General features: G+C 37.6%; 1 long non-coding RNA gene across 1 annotated transcript in view; it reads left to right on the plus strand.

Annotated features, from left to right (window-relative positions):
• The window catches only part of LOC135322860 (uncharacterized), a 20910-nt gene extending 7557 nt beyond the window's left edge, over positions 1 to 13353 (plus strand). The window contains exon 3 of the long non-coding RNA XR_010383761.1: positions 11593 to 13353. This is a non-coding gene — a long non-coding RNA (uncharacterized LOC135322860). The remainder of the gene's footprint in view (positions 1 to 11592) is intronic.
• The last annotated feature ends 2737 nt before the right edge of the window (positions 13354 to 16090 follow it).

Here is a 16090-nt window from a genome sequence, read left to right on the forward strand (position 1 = left end):
AAATGAAACACTACATACAGAGAAAGAAAAATTAGGATTGGAAACAAACATTGCTAGAACTTATATCAACTAAGAGAAAGTAGAATAACCTTTCTAAAGAGCTGAGTGAAAAATGTCTACCATTATTAGCTATATACTAAAAATGTTTTTCAAGTAAATGCAAAATAAAGACTTTTAAAGTATGGTTTGAACACTTGTACCCTGTTGGTCAGAATATAAATTGGAGTAGCCACTATGGAAGACAATATAGAGGTTCCTCACAAAACTATAAATGGAGCTACCATATGATCCAGTGATTCCATTTCTGTGTTTGTATGTGAAAAAGAACAAAAATTTGAAAAAAACACATGCTCCCCAGTGTTTATAGCAACACTATTTACAATAGCTAAGACATGGAAGCAACACAAATGCCTATCATCAGCTGAAATGATAGAGATGTGGTGTATATACATGTAAATATACATATAAAATGATATCACTTAGTCCTATAAAAGACTGAGACTCTACCATTTGTGGCAATGTGGGTGCACCTGGAGAACAGTATGCTTACTGAAGTAAGTCAGACCAAGAAACACAAACACTATGTGATATCATTTATCTGCACAAAATGTAAAAAATAATACATATGAATATACATACAAGATAGAAACACACTCACAGATGTGGAAAACAAACTAGAGGTGACCAGTGGGGAGAGGGAAGGCCAGGGGGCATATCAGGGGTACACGAATAAAATACACACACTACAATGTATAAAACAGACATCTAACAAGGAGACATTGCACAGCACAGGGATTACAGCCATTATATCGTAATAGCTTTGAGTAGAGTGTAGTCTGTCCAAATGCTGAATTAGTATGCTGTGTACACTTGTAATTAATGTAATTTTGTAAATCAACTATTCTTCAATTTTTTAAAAAAGGTAAAACATGGAAGCAGTGGCTGAGAGTGAGTCTGGTACTGTAAAACTTTAATGCCTAACCACTTAGAAGAATATTAAATGCATTTTTAAAAATCAGAAAAAGAAAGAAACAAAGCTGACAGAACTTATTGCCATCAGGCTTTCACTTTAAAACATGCTAAAGGAAGTTCCTCAAGCAAAAAGAGAAATGACAGCGGGGATAAAGTTAGAACTACACAAATTAATAAAAGACTTGAATTGGTAAAGTTCTCACCAAAAATAAATAGAACAGAAGGCACAGACAACATATGAGAAATGAGACTCTATCAGACATGAAAAAAGCGTCTATTTGCAACTAAAATCTTACAAATATTAAACACTAAGGTATTAATGAATAATTTTATGTAAATAACTGAAAAGTTGGATAAATAAATTCCTTAAAATATAAATTACCACAACTGATTCAAGGGCAAAATACAAAACAGAAAGTCGTAATACGTATTAAAGAAATTTAGTCAGTGAGAATTCTTTTAAGAGACCTCATAGCTTGGCCATTTCAACTGTGAATTTCTACATTCAAAAACAATAATTTCACTGTTGGACAAACTACCATGAAGCACAAAAAATAAGTTGAATTAGTAAACTCATTATTTGAGTCTTGGAAATATTTAATTCCAAAATATCACCAAAATAGTATAAATGAAAATAAAGTTTCTATCACTTATGAATGTAAAGGCAAACCATTTTTAGTCTGACATTTAAAAAGCTTGCAAGTCATGATTCTAACAACAAGAAAATAGCTGAGCAAACTGAAATCAACAGGTCTTCCTAGATACATGGGAACATAGAGGTCATAGGTTAACTGCCGTCCCCCTGTCTGGAGAGAGAGGTAGGTGAACAGAGCACCATAACTCACCAAAGGCAAGCCCCAGCAGGGGTGGTAAGACTTCCACTGTAACTGATGAGTTGAGTGAGGGTAAGTGTGGAATAAGTCGTGACTTAAAAACATGGAGGGTGGTGGTGTAGGGGGGTGCCCCATACTTTCTTGAGTTTTACTTCTAAGACAAAAACCATCAGGTTCTCATTGTGAAAGTAGGAGAAAAACTTGTGAATGATTCCAGCAAGGGAGGGGGATGTAACAATTTGAAATACGCCCAGAGCATTTTGTTCTCCTCAACAAAACTTTCCTTCAATGGAAACTATTTTGCCAAGCCCAAACAGCCTTGGGTTTTATCAAAGCCAAAGCAACCTGGGGGAAGACATCTATCCAATTCTTTTTACCCCTATTGTCCCCAGCCTTCAATTTTGGGTAAAGGAAATGTTCATCTCAGCTTCACTGAAAGACTGAGACTTAACAATAGGGCTATACGATACTTCCCCTTCCCATACCTCACCACTACATCAACAGGACTCCTGTATGTTAACAGGGGATCAAAGCTAGAATATCTGCAACTCTCAGACCCTATTTAAGATGTCTTAGTCCATTTGGGCTATTTTAACAAAATCCCACAGATCTGGCAGTACTTAAACAATAGAAATTTATTTCTCACATGTGTGGTGGCTGGAAGTCTGAGATCAGGGTTCCAGTAGAGTGGGTTTCTGGTGAAAACCCTCTTCTTGGCTGCAGACTGACGAGTTCTTGCTGTATCCTCACCCAGGCAAGGGTACAAGAGAGGTCTCTTGGGCCTCATTTATAAAGGCATTAAACTCATTCATTAGTGTTCTTCATTCATGAGCTAAACACATCCCATAGGCCCCACCTGCAAACCCAGCAAACTGGGCATTAGATTTTCAACATGTGAATTTTGGGGAGACACACCCATTCAGATGGGAGCAGAAAATTTCTCTAGGGAAAGCAAAAGAACAACACAGAGACAAAAACAAGAACAGTAAGGGAATTTTAGTTCCTGACACCTCAGCTATAACAAGAAGTAGTAAACACAAACTAACTCCTAGATAGATGACATAAAAGTTCTCATTAAGCACACATTTACCTAAGTTCTTTAACCTATGAAATCATGCCAGCTTGCAACAAAAAATCAGAAGGGATGCTAAAAGGCAAAAAAAAAAAAAAAAAAAAAAGTGGTCTGTAGAGAATAATCACATATGAGAATGAGACCCAGACATGTTGAAATTTTGAAATTGTCAGACAGGGAATTTAAAATATGTATGATTAATATGCTAAGAACTCTAATGGAAAGAAGGAAAGAGCAAATGAGTACTTCAAGGAGAGAGATGGAAACTCCCAGAATTAAAAAGAAATGCTAGAAACCAAAAACATATTGACACAATGAAGAATGGCTTTAATGGGTTTATCAATAGACTGAACATGGTTGGGAGGGACTCAGTGAGCTTGGAGATGTGTCAGTAGAAACTTCTCAAATTAAAAAGCACATCATATTCAAATTGTAGAAAATCAAAGACAAAGAGTGAAACTTGCAAGAAGCAAGAGGGAAAATACCTTACCCACAGAGGCACAAGGCTAACAATTACAGCAGAATTTTCTTTCTAAAGCATTCAAACAAGAAGGGAATGGAGAGAAAAATTTAAAGTGTTGAAAGGAAAAACAGAGCCAAATTAGAATTCTCTATCTACTGAAATTATGAGAATGTATTTGAAGAAATCATGACTGAATGCTTCCTAAACCTAAAAGAGGAAACAGATATCCAAGAACAGGAAGCACAGAGGGTCCCAAAGAAAAACCTAAACAGTCCTACACCAAGACATATTATCATTACGATAGCCAAAGTTAAAGATAAAGAAATGATTCTAAAGGCCACAAGAGAAAAACAAAAGTTAGTTAAAAGGGAACTCCGATAAGGCCTTCAGCTGATTTCTATACAGAAGCATTGCTGCCCAGATGGGAGTGGCAAGATACATTCAAACTCCTGAATGAGGAAAGGCTGTAGCCTATGATAATTTATCTAGCAAGACTCTCCTTTGAATAGAAGGAGAAAGAATCTCATAGACAAGCAAAAATGAACAGAATTCAGAAATACTAAACCTATCCTAAAAGAAATACTGAGAAGTCTACTCTATATAGTAAAGAAGCAGGAAGCTACAGAAATGAGAAAAAAATTGGAAAAGCAATAACCACAATGAGTTGTAATGGAATAAACTTGAAGTTGGAAAAGAGGACATCAAAATCATAAAAGGTGTGAGGGGGAGCAAGAAAAAGTGGATTTTTTTCCTCTATTTTTTAATCTTTTTAGGATGTGTTTATGTCTATATGACTACCAGTCTAAAGCCAACATAGTAATGGGTAAACATACTTAAAAAGCAGGGTAATCACAAATCAAAAGCATACTATAGAGTCACAAATGCCAAAAACAATCCAAGCTAATATAAAAGAAAATTATCAAATCACAAAAAGGAAAAGAAAGGAAGAAGAAGAAATATCAAATCGAGTTGAAAACAAAGTTCAAAATGGCAATAAACACACATTTATCAATAATTACCATAAATGTCAATGGACTAAATAATCCAATCAAAAGACTTGAAGTGGCAGATGGAATACTACATCAAGAGCCTCCAACATGCTGCCTCCAAGGGACCCACTTGAGGGTAAAAGACACACATAGAATGAAAGTGAGAAATTGGAAACTGATACTCCATAGAAATGGAAATGACAAGAAAGTGGGAATAGGAAAACTCATATCAGACTAAATAGACTTTCAAACAGAGGCCATAAAGAATGATAAAGAAGGACAATATAATGATCAATGGAGCAATACAACGTGAGACTATTACACTTGTTAACATACATGCACCCAATATAGGAGCACCTTAATATATAAAGCAAATACTCACATACATAAAGGAAGAAATTAATGGGAACACAATAATAGTAGGAGACATTAACACTTCAGTAACATCATTGGACAGTTCTTCCTGACAGAAAATCAGTAATGAAACAGAGATATTAAATGACATAACAGAACACCCAGACTTGGTTAATATTTTCAGGACATTACATTCCTCCCAAAACAGAATATACATTCTTTTCAAGTGTGCCTGGTATATTCTCTAGGATGGACCACATACTCAGGCACAAAAGAAACCTCAATAAATTTAAGAGGATAGAAATTATTTCAAGCATCTTCCCTGACCACAATGAATCTAGAAATCAATGACAGAAAAATGAATGAGAAAATAAATGACTGTACAAAGACTAAGTAACATGCTACTAAAAAACCAATTTTTCATTGATGAAATCAAAGAAGTAAATTTAGAACTTTGAGACAACTGACAATGAAACCACAATCACACAAAATCTATGGGATACAGCAAAAGCAGTCCTAACAGGGAAGTTCATGGCAATACAGGCATTCCTCAAAAATCAAGAACAATCTCAAATAAACAACCTAACCTTCCAGCTGACAGAATTAGAAAAACAAACTAACAAACCTAAATCCAGCAGTAGGAAAGAAATAATAAATACCAGAGAGGATATAAATAAAATAGAGATTAAAAACCAATAGAAAAAAATCAATCAAACCAAAAGCTGTTTTTTTTGTAAGAGTAAATAAAATCAATAAACCTCTGGCTGGGCTCACCAAGAAGAAAATAGAGAAGACACAAAGGAACAACATAAGACTGGAAAAAGGGTAAATTACAAACAACACCACAGAAATTTAAAAAACCGTAAGAGAATTCTGTGAACAAGTATATAGAATCAAATTGGACAACCTAGAAGAAACAGATAAGTTTCTAGAAACATAAATTCCACCAAAACTGAATAAAGAATAGATCACTTGAACAGATTCACCACTAAAATTGAAAAAGAACTAGCAATAAAAGCCTCCCTGCAAACAAAATTGTAGGACCTGATGGGGAGTTTACCAAATATACAAGGAAGAACTATACTGATTCTTCTCCAACTCTTCCAAAAGACTGAAGAGGAAGAAATACTCCCCAAAACCATTCTATGAAAGCACCATCACCCAGATGCCACATCCAAAGACATTACCAAAAAACAAAATTACAGGCCCACATCATTGATGAACATAGACGCAAAAATCCTTAAGAAAATATTTGTAAACAGAATCCAACAACACATAAACATGATCATATACCATGACCAACTTGGATTTTTCCCAGGGTCACAAGGATGTTTCAACATATGCACATCATTCAATGCGATAAACCACATCAACAAAAGAAAGGACAATAATTACACGATCATCTTAATAGATACAGAAAAAACATTTGATAAAATTCAACACCCATTTATGATAAAAATTTACCAAAGTGTGTATAGAAGGAACATACCTCAACATAATAAAAGCTATTTATGACAAACCCACATTCAGCATAATAATCAACAGTGAAAAGTTGAGGGCCTTCCTACTAAAGTTTGGAATAAGACAAGGATGCCCACTATTACCACTTCTACTCAACATACAATTGGAAGTCCTAGAGACAGCAGTTAGGCAGGAAAAAAAAATAAATGGGATCCAAATTAGAAGAGAAGAAGTAAAATTCTCATTCTATGCAGATGATATGATAGTATATATAAAACCAACAACAAAAAAAAAAGCCACTTTATGTGATAAAAATTTAGCAAGGTAGCCGGATACAAGATTAACATACAGACATTAGTTGCATTTCTTTACACTAACAAAGAAATATCAAAAAAAAAAAAAAAAAAGACAGTAAAGAAACATCCCTTCTCAAATCACATCCACAATAAAATACTTAGGAATATATTTGAACAAGGAGGAGAAAGACTTATATGCAGATAACTACAAAACACTGATTAAGGAAATTAAAGATGACTTAAAGAAATGGATAAGTATCCCATGCTTATGTGGTAATAATCAGTATTATTAAAAGGGGCATACTTCCCAAGGCAATCTACAAATTTAGTGTGATCCCTAGCATATTACTCATGACATTTCTCACAGAACCAGAACAGATAATTCTAAAATTCATATGGAATCACAGAAGACCCAGAATCAACAAAGCAATACCAAAGAAAAATGAAACTGGAGGAATAATCCTCCTAGACATCAGAGAATACCACAGAGCTACAGAAATCAAAACAGTATGCTATTGGCACAAAAACAGACACACGGATCAATGAAAGAGAATAGAGAGCCCAGAAATAAACCCACAGAGCTACAGTCAATTGGTCTTCAACAAAGAAGGCAAGAGCATACAGTGGAGAAAAGACAGCCACTTTGGCACATGGTGCTGGGAAAACTGGACAGCAGCATGTAAATCAATGGAGTTAGTACACTCCCTCACACCGTACACAAATGTAATCTCAAAACGGCTTAATGACTCAAATATAAGTCTAGACATGGTAAAAATCCTAGAAGAACACACAGGCAAAGCATTGTCTACCATAAATCTTAGTGATGTTCTCCTAGGGCAGTCTAGACAGGCAATAGAAAGAAAAGCAAAAATTAACAAGGGAGATCTAATGAAACTTTTAGGCTTTTGCATAGCAAAAGAAACCATAAGGAAAACAAAACAACAAACTATAGAATGGAGAAAATATTTGCAAATGATGCACCTGACAAACATTTCATTTCCAGAGTATATAAATAGCTCATACAACTTAATAACATAAAAACAACCAAATCCAAAAATAGACAGAAGACCTAAAAAAGCAATTCTTCAATGAAGACATACAAATGACCAATAGGCACATGAAAAAAAAGCTCACTGTTGCTAATTACCAAAGAAATGCAAGTCAAAGTTAAATGAGGTTATCATCCCACAACAGTCAGAATGGCCATCATTCAAAAGGCCACAAAGGATAAATTCTGGAGGTGCAAAGAAAAGGAAATCCTCCTACATTGTTGGCAGAAATGTAGTTTGGTGTGGCCATTATGGATAACAACATGGAGATTCCTGAAAAGACTAAAAATAAAATTTTCATATGATCCAGCAATCCCACTTTTGGCCATATAGGGAGGGTACTCCCACGTGAAAATATACAGGCACCCAATGTTCATAGCAGCATTATATACAATAGCCAAGACATGGCAGCACCCTAAATGTCCATAGAAAGAGGACTGGACCAAGCAGCTGTTGTATATTTATACAATGAAATACTACTCAGCCATAAAAATGAATAAAATAATATTTGCCACAACATGGAAGGACCCAGAGAATGTCATTCTAAGTGAAATATGACAGAAAGAGAAAGAAAAGTGCCATATGATATCACTTCTATGTGAAATCTTAAAATAGAATAAAATAGACACTAATGGACTTATCAAAAAAAACAGAGACTCACAAACGTGGTAAACACTCTTATGCTTATCACGGGGTTGGATGGGATAAATTTGGGAGTTTGAGAACTGCAAATATTAACTACTATGTATAAAAATAGATTTAAAAGAGTCAATATGTTCTGTATAGCACAAGGAACTATATTCAGTATCTTGTAATAACCTTTAATGAAGAAGGATATGAAAATGAATAAGTGCACATATATATGACTGGGACATTTTGCTGTACACCAGAAACTGACACAGTGTAACTGACTACATTTGAATTTTAAAAAAAGAGAGAGATTCTTACCCACACTTTCAGGCAAATAGGCTCAGATCCTAAAATAATCAGTCAGTAGATTACTATGTGTGGAATGTAATGTGACCATTGAGGTTGGGACTATACCAACTTTAATCTGAGAGAAACTTGGCAAGGACCCACCAGTCCTGCTGTCTCTTTTCTTGCTGTCCCTGACTTACTCTGATTAACATTTTGCAAAATACAAGTTTTAGAGTTCATCCCCATCTTTTGCATGAATCTAAACTTCTGTTGTCAATTTAAGGACAAAGCAAATCTGAAACTTTAGTTTCTGTTAGTATATGTGAGATTGAAAGTGGAAGAAGGGCAGGGCTGCTTTGAAATAGGGTTCATGCTGAGAAATCACTTGTTGCTTCTCCAGAACAATAAAATGTGTGGTTTATTTCAGATAACCCCAAAACAGTTGCAGAATAGCTGAATCTTCTTGTGAAAACCACTGGCAACTTTACCACTCAGAGAGATCTACAACTTTCAGGGCTCCACCCAGAAACTTTTTCACCTTGGGAGCTTAACCTAGGTTCAGTCTTGTCTGTAAACATTCCTTCTTGGGGAGAGGATGAAATTTAATTATTATGTCAGATGAAGGCAGTTACCTACATGATAGTGACCTCAATTTTCAAGTGAACATTGGGTGAACTCTGTATGAGAAGGTACAGGACGTTCAGGATGACACAGTAAATTGTGCTGTCCAGTCCTCATGGGAAAAAAGGATACCACTTATCCAAGGAGACATGTCACATGTGGGCTAAAAACAGTGCAAACGGATCTTACCTGCTTGTTTATAGAAAAAGTATGGAAATTCATCCTGCCTTTCTGGTCACTTTCAGTCTACCTACATGCATGTCCTTAGTTGTGTGAACTCAGCAATGAAACACTCTTCCTTCTTTTCTTCATTGTTATGGACAGGACATTCTTTGCTGATAAAAGTTTTCATTCACCAACAATATGAAACAATTGAATTTGCTATCTATCCCCAAACCCTTCTCCAAATGAACTCAACTTAATCTTCTTAATATATTTGGGAGTGTTTGCTTGAGAAGAATTCAATTTATCGTAGGTAAAAGATTATTTTATTTTGAAAAATGTATAAATCTAATAGCATAGACAAGCCTAGAAGCATACAGTATATACCCCAAGATTAATCTTATTTCTTATTAATTGATAGGATTGGAGACTGTTTTATTTTTATACTTCTGAGTATTGCAAATATTTTTCAATAAATGAAAATTACTTTATCATAGAAAAGAACATACGCCAGAAGAAAGCAATTTCTCTTTTGAAAAAGAAATTTATTTATTCAAAAAGTATTTTCTGCTAGATGCTGTGTCCCACAATCCATTGGTTACTCATTTGCTAGACAGACATTTAATAAGCAATGACAATGTTCAAAGTCCGTCACACTTTAGTGGTCAACTGTGGACACACAGGAGAGTTATTCCATTGAGGTGGGTTGTGTGGGAAAGGCAGCTTGGAATGAGGGAGTGCACTAGCCCTCTTGGTTTGGACAGAAAACAGACTCATTTTCTGTTGCTGTGGCATCCATTGTTTTATCCTGGTGGTCCAACAGGAAGACAAACCAGTATTTTATCCATATGTTGATTTACTTTAAAATATGCTGGGTGTGTTTCCAAGCTGCCTCCAATTTACACCCGTGGGTCGACAATGAGCATGTGAGTTCCCCTAATGTGGAATCATCATGTTAAAAGTTGGTGGTTTAGCATAGGAAGAATGGCTTTCTGAATTACCAGCAAGGCGTTTGTTCATATACATCACTTTGGAAGAAATACTGAAGCCATTCATCTTAACGCATGTGGTAGCTCAGGAGAGGAGGACAGAACTGTTCTCCCTGCCTGCCGGGCCTAGTCCAGGAGTAGGGCCTGAGGCCCTGCTTCTGTCCAGAGGGAAGATGCTGCCTCTGCCTTAGCGTCTCACTGCCTCCTCCCTGCGGTCAGGCTCTGCCTCACACAGAGGGTCCAACCTTGGCTGCAGAGAGATGGCTGATGTCCTTTTACCATCTTCTCATGTTTAAGGTTCACAATGAGGCAGAATTTCATATGAGACTGAGGGGGCTGCAGGAGTCCTCCTGACACTCTTACCTGCGACTCAAATCTGAGCTTTCTTAACTTCTTCCCTGTATTCTTGGAGAGAGGCCTCCTCTATTTTCTTTGCATTTCTAACTATTTCCTGCCCCGATTCTGAGTGTTTCCTTAAGAAGTACACTGTCTGAGGCCTACTTGAGAGCAGGCTAACAGATGAGAACACAGCATCCGTGAGGCAAGCTGCAGACTAAGTCTGAGAAAGTCAGGAAAGAATTCTAGAAGTGCCAAGCTGCTGACTAACTGTATTACAATAGCATGTGCAAGCGTGATCGTGACCCTGGCTTCCAAAAAAATTTCTTGAAACGTTACTTAAAATAGACCTTTTTTTCCTGCAATAATTCAATGATTATGAATTAGTTTTGAAGTATGTGAGAAACCTTTCTCCTAGAGCCTATTATTGGGGTGTATATAACACATGACAACAGATGACAGCTTATGTTTGAATGTCAAATTGGGGGCATTCTCCTTTACTCAGCCTCACTGATATTTACCTCACTCCTAATCCCTCCCTGATATATAAATAGCTCTAATTCCACACCAGCAGCCTTGTGTTGACTGCTGCATGTTCTGTGCACTGGTCCTGGGTACTGGGGAACCTGATGGGGATGCAGCACTGTTCCCTGCCCCTCAACACCTTCCCAGAGCATCCAGACATGAAGCCTGCAGCACATTTCTCCAGGAGACACCAAAGGGCTCAGGACAGGCTCAGCTTTAGGATCTCTCCTTCCTCTGTTGGCAGGAGAAACTACAGGTAACTGAAAATTACCTCACTTCCCTCGGGAGTGCAGAGCTGTGTGCCTCCTAATTCAGAAGGAGAGAAGACATGAGGGCTTACGTTAGAGTTGCTGTCTGATGGCTCAGCGGACAATGTTCAGATCCCACCACACTGTCAGCATGCGGGTAGGTGTCACATTCAGTGAGATGTTGTTTCTCATAGAAAAAGCATGATTTTATTTCAGCACAAACACCCTGAACTGATTTTTTTAAAACTATGATGGAACTATGAGGCGTTTTCATGATTTGGTAATTTATTTTCCTTTTAAACAGCACAATGACCCTGTGAGTCAAAGGCCCTTGTGTAATTCCTGGTGACTGTCGTGAAAGGAATTTTGAGGACACAGAGCACATGGAGTTTCCGTTCCTCAGAAAGAACAGACAACAGGTTCCCATGTGGTGCACGGCCTTCCTACCTCAGCGGGTCCCTTCTACACTAGTTCCTCAAAGAGTGTCCTGGATGTTGAGAACCGTGGAGAGCAGGGAATACAGTGAGGAAATGGAAAATTGAGTGGTTGTTCGTGTGCTGATGCAACCCACACCAGCTGCTTATGTGGTGGGCTCTGCTCTGAGAAATGGAGATACATGACGGTGACTTAATCCCTGAGATCAAGAAATAGCAGGGGAGACAAAAGTGCACAGGAAACCTTCAACTTTATGATTGTATGAAAATTCCTGATAGGAGTGAGCACAGGAAGGCACAGTGGCAGCAGAGAGGAGGGTCCCCTCACCCAGGCTCAGGAAGTCAGGAAGTAGGAGACCATACAGAGGAATGGAGGCTGGCAAACAAGGAGGACTGTAGGGGGAAGCAAGAGTGTCTTTTGAAGAAGTCTGTGCATTGTGAGCAAAGGCCCATAGATCTGATAGTATGTTTAGCTTGTAGGATTCCAACGAGTTGATTCCAGCTACAGCAGCATCTACAACAGCGGACAGCATAAAGCCTTCCCCAAATGGAATTGACACTGAAGAAAACGATTCATCCTGATGCACCAAATTTATAAATCCGGGAGTATTTAGATGCCATTCCAGCCAACCTCCCATATAGTTTATATTGAAGAAGTTAGGGAGTCAAATCTTAAAGCTTTTTGGGAAAAACCATATCATGATGAACCCACAGTATAACCAAAGGTCTACCAGACATACTGAACACAGAGACATGCTTTGGCACATGGGCGACTCAGGGTTCCCAGTGACAATGACCTTTTCTTTTGTGGTCTTGGTATTTTTTGCATGGGTGAAGGAAGAGGACTAGAAAAAGTTTGATTGCCCCAGGAAATTACAATTCAGCAGGTCTTCTTGTATTTTATCAATACGGAATGAGAGATTTTTTTCACTTGTTAGCTGGTCAAGGACAAAACTTCCATTTTAGAAAGAATGGCCTGATACATTCTGGGTATGTTGGAATTCTGGAGTTGGGAATTTTTACCTGCCGACATGGCAGAATCGTGGTCATTGAATGGAGAGCCTTCAGACAAGACTCTTTCTGGGAACCTTTGAATCATTGCAGCTCCTAAGCCATTAAATTTCCTTTAATCCAATCTAGCATCACGTTATTTCAAATAAAACTGTGCTAATCCAGCAAAGAGAAGGAACATCATTTTCTGCACCAGCCAAGAGTCACGGAAGAACTTTAGGGGAGGAAGGAGAGGCAGGCAGCCCAAGTGAAGAAATGCATGTTTGGTGTTCTTAGCAGTGATATGGAGCTTGGTGAATTTAGGGTTTCTTAAATGTGTATTGAATGAGAGATTAATGAAAACATGGTCATAATTCCTCATGATCCTACTGTCTCCATGGCTGAAATGAAGGGCCCTAAAGTAATACAGTACTGCCAGAAAGAACACAATGTTCCTTGAGGAAATACAATGTGGAAAAGAGTGAAACAAATATAGAAATCAGAGCTTATTTTACACACACACACACACACCCCATAAATGTGTTTGGGAATTCTCTTAACAGAAAACTCCAGAGAGTAAGGTCAACCTAAATATAATTTGGAACTCACTTCTCATCTGTATCAGATTTCAACACACTTGAAAGTGCCTTACAGAGTCGTTCTGTGGTACTTACCTGGTGTTTAACTGTTTAATAAATGTGTCTGATGGAATAAATGAATGAGTAAACAGAAATGAATATTCTTCTTAGGCGCCATCAGTTGCTCACTGTGCTACATACAACAATGCACTATGGTAAATAACAAAATGGTACTACAATGGATAAAGCTCTAAGAATGTAGAGTTAGGTCCTAGGGAAAGTAAAGTGAAGGCTCGGTAGTCCTCTGCAAGGATACGTCATTTTGGGATGAAAATTTAGGTGTATGTATATTCTTTCTCTGAAAAATGCAACTGTCCAGGCACTTCCAAAATATGCTTTGGAAAATAAATTTTTAGATGAAATTACTTTATTTCTTCAGATTCTATGTGTTTTAAATCCTGCTCAGATAAGCTTTTTTGGCAGTACAGAATAGGAGGACCACAAATTTGGAACATATGTATGTAAGCCTTGGGGAATTACAGCACTGAGTGTAGCCTGGAAAATTATTTTCATGGTGTCAATTGCTATAAACTCATTTGCCCCAACCCTGGTTCTCAAATTTGGGGATTGTTAATTTTATAAGTCAATTGCATAGGCTAAGGGATACCCAGAGAGTTGGTGAAACAGTATGTCTGTGTAGGTCTGTGAGGGAGTTTCTGAAGGGGATTGATACTTGATTCAATAGAGTAAAAAGATCCACCTTCATGAATGTGGGTGGACATCATCCAATCCCTGGTCTCAGGACTTCAGACTCAGACTGAATAACACCAATGACTTTCTTGGTTCTCCAGCTTGCAGACAGAATGTGGTACTGCTTGGCCTTCATAATTGCATGAGCCAATTCTTATAACTCTCATAATTATATACAATTTTTATATATAATATGTATATATATGTATGTGTGTGTGTGTAAGTTTGTGTGTATGTATATGTGTGTGTGTGTGTGTGTGTGTGTGTGTGTGTGTGTGTGTGTGTGTGTATTCCATTATTCTGGAAAACCCTGACTAGTACAATTTTCTTCAGTGAGCTTATCCAGCACAGGAGTTTTACAAGCAATAACCCAAGAACATCAATCACCAGTTGCCACTTAACACTCATCACTATTAGCATGGCTCTCAGTCCAGGCTCCAATTGAGACTGAAGTCAAGTTCTGAATGATGGTACTCGGTTGATCCTATCCACTACTTAACCAGCCACCACCCAGGCCATGCTCTTGTACCTGGAATCAGCTTCAAAGCATCTTCCAGTACTCATTTTCAATGAAGGGGTGTCCATCTATTTTCATCACCAGGGTCAAATCCAGAGAGTCCCAACAAAGCCTGGGGTAAAATGTAAAACCTCAGTGGAACCTTCTACTTCATCGGGTGTCAAGGAAGGTTTTGCCCTAATTGGCTCTGTTAGTTGAGTCACAGAGCTGGGAACTGAGCTAAGGAAGGAGAAGAGTTCTACATTGTGAATTTCCAGGTCTTATAAAACATTTTTATAAATATTAACTTTTGCCTAGTGCCCCATTTCCAACCATGATGATTGAGTCACTGGAAAGAAGAAACAGTCGCAGTTGCTAAAACTGTGATCTCAGTAAACCTTGGAGGGTTAGTCCACCAGCTTGATGATGGTGCCCATGCTACTGTAAGCAAAATTGCTACTGAGAAGCACAGCCAATGCAAGGGTCCACGAGTCATTCTTAAGGTCACCCTAGAAAGTGTATTAGAGCAAGGGGCTAAAAAGTTTGTTCTTTCATTCATTAGTTCAATCACTATTTAATTCATTCGTACAAGGGCTAGTACATAGTAGGTGTGAACTACTAAGCAGGGTATTATATCTTTAGCAAATTTTATTTATCATGGCAATATTAGAAACACAATGCTATTTGATTCAATTCAACAACAATTCTTTGGGTGTCTGCTAAATACTGGGCAGTATGTTTAGTTGTGTTTATGCAAAGTTCCATATGACAGTCCTTGTCCTAAAGAAAATGACTTTCTGGATGGGCACACAACTAAAATAATCATAAAACTGTGACCAAGTTTATCATTTCTGCCAGCAGTGGAACCAAAGCTATAGTGTAAAAGACAAAGGAGTAAATTCAGTTAACAAAAACAAATATGTTTTGAAGACAGAGCAAGAGGAGTCTACATCTGAATAAGAAATGATGGCAGTAGGGGAAATAGCTGGGCACTACAGAACTGGCACAATGTAGATCAGTGGAGGTGAGAGGATCATGAAGGCAGAAGGACCAACACAAGCCAAGTCAGAACTGTTTAAAGCACCATCATGTGAAAAGTGTGATAGAATCATGACATTTGGCTGAGGCAGTGGATCGATCTGTGGGATTGGAAGGCAAGGAGAGTTGGGGCAAGATGTGAAGAACACTGAAGGCAGGGCACACGGAATTAGACACCACCCAGATCCCACTGCAAGTGCTGAGATTAGCAAGCAGCTCTACCTCCACCAGTCAGTTACAGTTCCATATATCTTGGTCCCCTAAACAAATGCAGTCAGATGAAAATAAGTTTAGGTTAAACTACAATCAATTTCAACATTAAGCCCATCTAAGTTTTAGAATTTATACTGAAAATTTTAAACATAATTGAAAACTTTTTCCAATTTTTAAATTAAAAATAACTTTAATTTAGAATTTCTAAATCCTCCCCCTCCCTTTTTTTTTCAATAATGGGAGTCTCCAATCTGCTGGTCCTACTTTAAAGGTAGACTCTGACTCGAGTAATATCAAAATTAT

This window comes from Camelus dromedarius, chromosome 14 (genome assembly GCF_036321535.1).
Source record: "Camelus dromedarius isolate mCamDro1 chromosome 14, mCamDro1.pat, whole genome shotgun sequence".
NCBI lineage: Eukaryota > Metazoa > Chordata > Mammalia > Artiodactyla > Camelidae > Camelus > Camelus dromedarius.